The sequence below is a fragment of the Spinacia oleracea genome, chromosome 6 (genome assembly GCF_020520425.1).
Source record: "Spinacia oleracea cultivar Varoflay chromosome 6, BTI_SOV_V1, whole genome shotgun sequence".
NCBI lineage: Eukaryota > Viridiplantae > Streptophyta > Magnoliopsida > Caryophyllales > Amaranthaceae > Spinacia > Spinacia oleracea.
In genome coordinates this window covers 41,613,654-41,623,473 of record NC_079492.1, presented here as the reverse complement: position 1 = coordinate 41,623,473, position 9,820 = coordinate 41,613,654, and the positions used below count along the sequence as shown (strand labels likewise).

General features: G+C 41.3%; 1 non-coding gene across 1 annotated transcript; it reads left to right on the top strand.

Annotated features, from left to right (window-relative positions):
- Positions 1–7,100: 7,100 nt before the first annotated feature.
- LOC130464595 (small nucleolar RNA R71) lies at positions 7,101–7,206 on the top strand. Its single transcript, XR_008924977.1, has one exon. It is a non-coding gene; the product is annotated as a small nucleolar RNA R71 (small nucleolar RNA).
- Positions 7,207–9,820: the final 2,614 nt, after the last annotated feature.

Sequence of the window (9,820 nt, the reverse complement as noted above, 5' to 3'; positions counted from 1 at the left end):
GATGGTGTCTTTTTGGAGAAGAATCACATTTCCAAAATGACAAGTGGGAGAAAAGTAGATCTCGAAGAAATTCGAGTCGAACAACAAACTCTAGAGAATGCTCAAGATGACATTCAGGATGAAACTCAGATATCTTTAGAAGAATCTGGTGAGAATCATGGTCAACCTAGAGATGCAACCCCGCGTAGATCGCAGAGATATAGATCTCAACCGGAAAGGTACTTAGGTATTTTGACGAACGAGAGCTATGACGTTCTATTACTTGAAAGTGATGAACCTGCGACTTACAAACAAGCTATGACGAGCCCCAGCTCCAAGCAATGGCAAGAAGCCATGCAATCTGAATTAGACTCCATGTCAGAAAACCAAGTATGGGATTTGGTCGATTTGCCAGATGGCTACCAAGCCATTGGAAGCGAATGGGTTTTCAAACTGAAAAAGGACAAGGATGGGAAAATTGAAGTTTTCAAAGCTAGATTGGTTGCAAGAGGTTACAGGCAAGTCCACGGTGTGGATTATGATGAAACCTTTTCACCAGTTGCAATGCTAAAGTCTATTCGGATAATGTTAGCAATCGCTGCATATTACGATTACGAAATATGACAGATGGATGTCAAAACCGCTTTCTTAAACGGCGTTTTAACAGAAACTGTGTTTATGACACAGCCTGAAGGTTTTGAGGATCCAAAGAATGCTAAAAAGGTATGCAAGCTAAAGAAATCAATCTACGGATTGAAGCAGGCATCCAGGAGCTGGAATATACGTTTTGATGAAGCAGTCAGTGACTTTGGTTTCATCAAGAACGCAGACGAATCTTGTGTATACAAGAAGGTCAGTGGAAGCAAAATTGCTTTCCTAGTATTATATGTCGACGACATATTACTTATCGGAAATGACATTCCTATGTTGAACTGTGTCAAGATTTGGCTTGGGAAATGTTTTTCGATGAAGGATCTAGGAGAAGCACAGTACATATTGGGCATCAAGATTTACAGAGATAGATCTAAAAAGATGATTGGACTTAGTCAAAGCACTTATATCAATAAGGTGTTTGATAGGTTCAAGATGGCAGACTCCAAGCGAGGCTACCTACCCATGTCTCATGGAATTACTCTAAGCAAGACTCAGTGCCCAAAAACACTTGATGAGCGTAGACGAATGAATGAGATTCCATATGCATCATTGATTGGTTCAATAATGTATACTATGATATGTACACGCCCGGATGTTGCGTACGCACTCAGTGTTACGAGCAGATACCAGTCAGACCCAGGAGAGGCACATTGGACTGCTGCCAAGAATATTCTGAAGTACCTGAAAAGGCACAAAGATGACTTCCTGGTCTATGGTGGAGATGATGAATTAATTGTTAAAGGCTATACGGACGCAAGTTTCCAAACCGACAAAGATGATTTCAGATCATAGTCTGGGTTTGTCTTCTGCCTCAACGGAGGTGCAGTAAGCTGGAAAAGTGCTAAGCAAAGCACCATTGCGGATTCTACAACGGAAGTGGAGTACATTGCTGCACATGAAGCAGCAAAGGAAGCTATATGGCTAAGGAAGTTCATAGGTGAACTTGGTGTAGTCCCCTCCATTAAAGGACCAATAGCCATGTATTGCGATAATAACGGAGCTATTGCACAGGCAAAGGAGCCTAGACACCACCAAAGAGTCAAGCATGTACTTCGTAGATTTCACCTTCTACGAGAGTTCGTTGAAAGAAAAGAAGTCGAGATAAGAAAGATTGGAACTGATGACAACATATCAGATCCATTGACTAAACCTCTGCCGCAGGCGAAGCACAACTCGCACACTGCAGCTATGGGAATCAAGCATATTGGAGAATGGCTTTGATGTCCTTATTTAATGTTTTAAAGTTTTAGAGTTTAAATCTTTGTAAAACATTATTGGTTAATCATTTACAATAAATGAATTGAATTCATTTTTCCATTTAATTTGTGGTTTATTAAATGATGAGTCCCTTCAATTTGACGATATGTTAAGACCAGTCCTGTGACTAAGAAATGTCTATCAAGTGAACTTGAATGTCAAAGGTTGAGAATGGTCCCTGGTCGGAGTTTTCTATAAAATTGGACGCATAGAAAACGTTAGACGACTAGAATGCAAGACGACTAGTAGTTCTGTTTCTTGAACTATGTGGACATGGCAATGTCATAATCATTTGCATAGATACTTACTTTGAGAAGACTAGTATCGGACAGACCTATGAAACTTTACTGTAAGAGATGAAAATCTGTCATAAGTAAATTTCATTGAAATTATTAGACACTAAATCCTCAATACCTGAGTGATTTGAGATTACTTGTTTGAGAACTGGTTACTTTGACGTTGACCAACCATCGCACCGTAAAAGGAGGCTATAAAGGCAACGCTCAGGTAATCACCTATCAAACGAAGTCTAATCTCAAGATTGCAAGATTGGGATTGTCCTCCCATAAATCGGGATGAGATGCTTAAAAGTTGTACAAGGCCACTCGGAGAGCTAGAAACTGTGAAATGCATGGCCGTGCTCGGATGAATCATAGGCTATGATTATCTGTTTATTTGATCAGTTGAACTCTGAAACCAAGAAACACCTCTGGACATAATAAGGATGACAACTCTTACCTTATGTTCAAGAACAAGCATCGAGCGACAAAGGAATTAGGAAATGCACACTTGTCCCTAAGGCCAAGTGGGAGACTGAACGAAATAATGCCCTTGGTCCAAGTATGCATTCAATGATAAGTCTAATAAATGCGGTTCAGTATTATTAACAAGTTAATAATTCAGTGAGATCAAGTGAGCTGAATGCTTAGCTAGAGGCCGCTTCAGTTCAAGTGGAATTAATGATATTAATCCACAGCTTACTCTTGATTGAACCCGTAGGGTCACACAAATAGTACGTAAACGGATCAAATATTTAATGGCATTAAATACTCTATCTATGGATATTCGGAATCGACGGATCTTGGTTTCATTGGGAGCTGAGATCGTCACAAGCAAGTGAATACTCCGGAAACGATGATATTGCCGGAAACGGAAATATGGATCGTATCGGAAATATAAATATTAGCCATGTCGTAGATGTTGCCGGAAACGGAAACATGGTACGTCTCGGAAAATATTATTGGAAATGGAAATATTGCCGGAATCGGAAATATTGCCGGAAACGGAAATATTGTCAGAATCGGAAATATTATCGGAATTGGAAAATAGTTCCGGAAACGGAAATATTAAATATTTGTTCGAAACAGAAATTAATTCCGGAATCGGAAATATTAAATATTGTTCGTATCGGAAATGAATTCCGGTACCGGGAATTTAATCGGAAGCGTATCGTACGAAAAAGCATCGGACGAGGCCTGCCGGACGAAGGCCCAGCACGAAGCCAGGCCATCGCCCAGCAAGCAAAGACGCGCGCCAACGCCCAGCCAAAGGCAGCGCCAGGCCCACCGCAAGGCAGGCCCAGCGCGCCAAGGTGTGGCTGCGCAGCGTGGGCTGCGTGGGCCGAGCGCACGCGTGCGGGCGCCCTCGTGGCTCCGTGCGTGTGTGTGTTTGTGTACATGCACAATTCCTAAATCTATTAGGATTTGGTGTATGATTAAATTCCAATTCCTAAAAGGATTATTTAATTAATTAGAGTCCTTGTAGGATTCTAAGTTTAATTAAATCGTATCCTACTAGGATTCCAATTCCCTTTCCAAACCTCTATAAATAAGGGCCTAGGGTCATAATTTATGTATACGGGATTGAAGTATTCTAAGGGTAAGTTTTGAAAGAAAAATAAGCCAAACACTTGAAAACACTTAACCGAATTTCCTAGTAACCTTAAGGGCGATTCTAGTTGGTCTAACTTGAGGCGGATTCGGACGTACTGTGGACTATCTACGGAGGGACGACATTTGGTGTCCTAAAGACTTGTTCTTGTTCGGTTCGGGCGCAGCTAGGGAGGGCACGCTACAAACTGTATGCTCCTAAATTATGCTAAATGATTATGTGTAAATAATATGTTTCCTGGCATTAAGGTTTTTCCGCATGATTTATGTTTTGTCATATGTATCATAACCTATCAGAATTTGTGTTAGTGAAGATGTATAGAGTGAAATTTGAGTGAGGATTTGAGCAAGTACTATGTAGAGTGGAGGTATGAGGAGTGAGAATGGAGAGGTTTTCTGGTTTGAGAGGAGTTGGAGTTTCGAATGAAATGAAAGAAGAGAAGGAATTCGCGACTTATTAAAAACTGTTGTTCTGACATCCGGGCCCCGTGCGAGCACACGCAATTTCCGTGCGATCGCACAGATTTTCTGTGCGAGCGGGCTGACTGTCATGCGAGTGCGCAAAAATTTCTTTATCCACTAATTAGCTTACCAACATTTCTGCGAGCGCACACCTCTGTTGTGCGATCGCACAAGACCTGAAATGACAATTTTTGGGTGATTCCTTTACCTAAAGCAAAAAAAACTAGAAAATAAAAAAAATTAGTAGACAAAAGCAAAATTAATATAAGAGTTAGACAACCGGGTCGCCTCCCGGGCAACGCTCGTTTAACGACATTAGCTTGAAGAATCCCCCCAAAACTCATGGGGGGATGAGAGAGAAAATATCAATACACGGGTTGCCTCCGGGTAGCGCTCGTTTAACGTCATTAGCTTGACGAATCCCCCCAACTTCATGGGGGGTCAAATGCAACCAATTTTTGATCGTCACATGTCAAAAAGCTTCTCTTTGCCACTTTTGGCACGAACACCTTACCATCATTACCACACATGAGGTGTCGATCAATTAAGAAAACCACCACCAAGCTTCTCCTTGGCCTTCATTGGTTTCTTGGCTTTCTTAGCCGAGTGATGAATCACCTTGGAGGCCGAATCTCTAACATCATCATCCCCATGCATCCCAAATATCTCGAGAAAGGTTATAATATCATCAAACTCATCCCCTAAAACCTTTGGAACCACATGCACCTTCTTCTCATTTAGAGAAGACATAGCAAACTCATTAGCAAACTTAGAAACACAAAGGTTGTTAAAAGGGTTAACATGTATGCAATGATGCTCAATGCAAGCAATAGTGTCTACCTTCATGCAACTTTTCATCTTAGAACAACATTCATCACCATTAGGAAGCTTGAAGCTAGCCTTGGCGTCTCTCACCTTCAAGGTGATAAGACCACCTTGAACATCAATAAGGGCCCCCACGGTGGCCAAAAATGACCTCCCTAAGATAATAGGGGTATGGGCATCCTCATCGATGTCCAAGACAATGAAGTCAACAAGAAAAGTGAGCTTCCATATCACAAGGGGAACGTCATCAACCCTACCCAAGGGGAACATAACCGAGCGATCGGCTAGTTGCAAAGACATAGGTGTAGGGGTGAGGTATCCAAGCTTAAGCTTCTCATAAATTTTTTAAGGCAAAATACTCACACTTGCCCCCAAATCACAAAGAGCGTTATCAAATTTCAGCTTTTGAATGCTACAAGGAATTGAGAAACTCTCGGGATCCTTGAGCTTTGGGGGAAATGGGCTTTGTATTAAGGTACTACAATTCTCCGTGAGTTGCACGGTCTCCTTGGGCCCACAAGTTCTTTTGCCACACAAAATGTCTCTCATGAACCGAGAATAATGTGGCATTTGCTTAAGTGCCTCGGTGAAAGACAATGAAACATAAAGCTTGCTAATCGTATCAAGAAACTTAGAAAATTGATCATCCAAATTTTTTCCAACAAATTTTTGAGGATAGGAGAGTTTGGGAGCAGGGAGAGGTAGAAGAGTAGTCTGCGTTGGCTCCAACCCATCATTCACATCATCAACGTGAGGCTCCTCTTCGACCTTATCATAGTCCTTAGACTCAACTCCCTTAGACTCTTCACCCCTAGAACATGAAGTTTCACTTAGCACCATCATTTATAATCTTCCCACTCCTAGTCACAACGGCATACATTTCCTTAGGAGGTGCTTGACCTTGGGGTGGGAGACTTGTATGCACTTGATTCTCTTTGATGGTGCTAGCTAATTCAGCTAGCTGAGTTTCAATCATCTTTAGATGAGTATTGGATTTCTTTAATCCATCCTCGAATTCCACATTTTCTTGGCTTGTGCCCCCACAAACGACTCCATGAGAGCCTCAAGATTAGACTTAGGAGGCGGGAGTGGTGGAGGAGCATTACCAAATTCGGTAGGATTAGGTGGAAATTGAGTGCCATAGGTCTTAGGTGCATTGAATCCGGGAGGAGGATATTGGGAATTGCCATATTGGTTTCCCGAATTCAATGGATAGCCCCCACTAGACGCTCCCCTATATTGCCCATATTGGTAGTTGTAACCCCCTCCACCTTGGTGGTTTGGGTTATAACTAGCTTGATGGTATTGAGTTTGATTACCTAAGCCATGGGGTTGGCCATAGGAAGCTTGGCCTTGATAGCCTTGCGCCCTATAGTTAACCCGGCCTGGATTATAAAACCCTCCTCCTTGGCCTTGGCCTTGGTAGGATCCACCTTGATAACTAGTATGCATAGGAGGGCCTCTAGGTGCTTGTCTATTAAAGTTGGGGTTTGGGGGCCCATCATACCTAGGCCTTTCATTAATAGCATTTGCATATTCCACATCAAATTCTTTCTTATAAGGAGAGCCATGTTCAACATATGAGACATTATGCAACAAATGGCACATGCTTGGGAAATGACTGTGCTCACCACAAATATCACAAAAGATGTATCAAGTGGCATGGTGTTGTAGGAACTAACCTTGCCCTTCCCCTTAGTGAGAAGGGTGGCCGACGGTGGAGGAATTGTTGATGGAGATGGGGGTTGACTAGGAGAACTCTTAAGCATCTCGAGCCTTGAGCTAAGCTTTTCAATGATATTTGCTTGCTCCATTGCATAGACCGAACCCTTGCCATCTTCATACATGCTCTTGCTATCATAATTTCTAGTCCCCACGTGCCTTGCTTGATAGTTTTGCAGGACATCTTCGATGATCTCTTCTATTTGGTCCTCCGTTATATTCATGACCGGACCACCCGCCCCCGCATCTAGGCTTGTTTTGGAGGTTGGGCTAAGTCCCAAATAAAAGGTTTGGAAGAGGAGACATTTTGGTATTCCGTGGTGAGGACACTCCCTTTAATACTCTTTGAATCGATCCCAAGCTTCAAATAGGGATTCATCACGTTTTTGCTCGAAGGATAGTATCTTGTGCCGGTATTCTGCGGTCTTCCCATGCGAGTAGAACTTGCTAAGGAATGCACTTGTGACTTCGTTCCAAGTTCTTAGTGAATTTGGCTTAACTTCCTTGTCAATCCAATCACTAGCTCGCCCCAAAAGAGAAAACCGGAATAGCTTCAATCTAACATATTCGGAAGTCACCCCGTTATGCTTAATAGTGTCGCAATAATGCTCGAATTGCTTCAAGTGCTCATGCGGCGACTCGCTACTCTTTCCGCAAAACGGGTGACTTTGGACAAGGGTGATCAAGGGGGCCTTATCTCAAAATTATTGGCATTTGTGGTGGGGGCTTGTATGCCACAAGTTGCCTACAAAGCACCCGTATGCCCAAATTATTCACCGGTAGAGCCATACTTTCAATGGGAGGACTTATAGGCTCTTGGTCTGGAATCTCGCTCAAAGAATCAAATCGGTTGTAGCTTGATGATCGGGTTCGAATTCGCCTTAAACTCCGCAATGTCCTCTCTAACTCTAGGTCGAGAGGGTAGAGAGGCCTATGACCAGTGCACCCCCTATCTTGCATACAATCTCAAAGAAAACGTGAGCAATGACAAGTACACTAAAACAATAACAAAATTTTGGTTAAACTAGACTTGACTAAACTAAACTCAAAAACAACAACCGTTCCCCAGCAACGGCGCCATTTTGATAGGCTCGATTTCCGGTCGTTGAAACGGATACAAACCTAATCAAAAAAAATTATAAACCACCTAATCTACCAACTATAATGAATATAGTGGCAAGCTAGGGATCGTCCCAAGAGAACAGATATTAATGAGTTTAAACTATCAAGCTAGCCTAGGAGTGAGTTTGAATTGAATTGTAAGAACTAAGGTGGTCAAAACTAATATGATAAGCAAACAATAAGGAAAGGCTAGGGAATTTGGGGATTGGTTTGGGTTCATCAGGAAATATAGAAGTTCATCAATCAATGTTGCAAGTGATAATTAGGGGAAAAACCAACAAATATTGCATTCGCACCTCTCGGATTGAGTGCATTGAGTTGCCAAATCCGAAGGAGAGCTCTCGCATGACCTCTAGACTAGGCATCTACCAAATAGAACTAGTTCATCCCGTATGCCTATGCTAATCCTCAATTTCTTGACAAACAAGCATACAATATTTCTAATCAACTAATTAGAGTTAACATTTGCAACTACCAATCCAATTAGACATTGATATCCTAATCAACAAATCAAATTTCAATCACAACATCATCATGAATTCAACTCTACATCCCTAATTTATCCCCAAAATTCACCCCATACCCTAGAAATGACTACTCACTACACATTGAGGTGGTAATTAAGCTAGAAATTGAAATTAAGCAAATGAACATCATGATTGAATTCAAAAATGAAATTGCAAAGCAAACAAGTAATTAAACTAGAATTCCCAAGGATTCAATTGAAATCAAAATTGAAAGCAAATGCACAATTCAACAATCAAAACAATTAAGAAAAGTAAGGCAAGAATTGAAAAGATTAAGGAGAAGAGAAGTTACTCAATGTTTGAAGAATCTTGAACTTGAAAGCAAAACTGGAATTAATCTTGAATTTCACACTAGAATTTAGGAATTACAAAGTGTTTGAAACTAAAAAGCTCTGAAAATTCTCTCTCTAAAACTCAAAAGCATAAACTAATACTAATTCAAAACTAACTCCCAAAAATAATAAAAGAAAAAATATTTATATGTTTCCGAAAATAGAATTTTAAATGACGAAAATGTGCCAGCCCGCTTCTGTGTGGGAGCACACACACCCTTGTGCGAACGAATCAAGAAGTTCGTGTGGGCGCACAGAAATTCTGTGCGTCCACACAGCGACGATTTAGAACCTTCGTGTCGTGCGAGCGCATGGAAATTTGATGCGATCACATAGACCAAATTCAGCATTTTCCTTGACAATTCCTTGTGTGGTCGCACACTTCTGCTGTGTGGGCGCATGGGGGAGCTGGTGTGAGCGCACCGTTGTTCTTCGTGCGAGCGCGCATAAAAAAGGGGAGCTACTGGAAATCTGCTTTAATCTGGTGCGATTGAACTCTGTTACCCGGGCGCACAACCTTGTGTTTTCATCAATAATCACTTCTTCTTCACCGTGCGAGCGCACGTATTTCCTGTGCGGTCGCACAGGACTGATTATTTCACAATTCTACTCGGATTTCCACATTTCTTCAAGATTTTCCTATAAAGCATCAAAGTGGAAAAGAACATATAAATGGAATTAAAATTATACAAAAATCACGCAAATCATAATAAAAACAATAAGAAAACTTAAGCTAGGAGCGACATAAATGCCGCTCATCACAAGGTCATCATAAATTACTAGATTTATTTAGAGAAAACACGCAGATTTTATGTAAATTCAAGAGTGGAAGTTGAGAAGTACTAGATATACGTGACTAAAATGTAGGAAAATCCATTGTGACATTTCTGAAGCAAGAACACCGTAAGACCTTCAATGTTGAATGCGGAGATGCACTTTTGATTCCCTTTCGCACACCAGCCTACTTAACTAATATTTACAATGACGAGAAGCTGCAAATAGTAGAGTTATTACGCCCTGTTAATATTCCTGGTTGTTATAAGGTACTTGT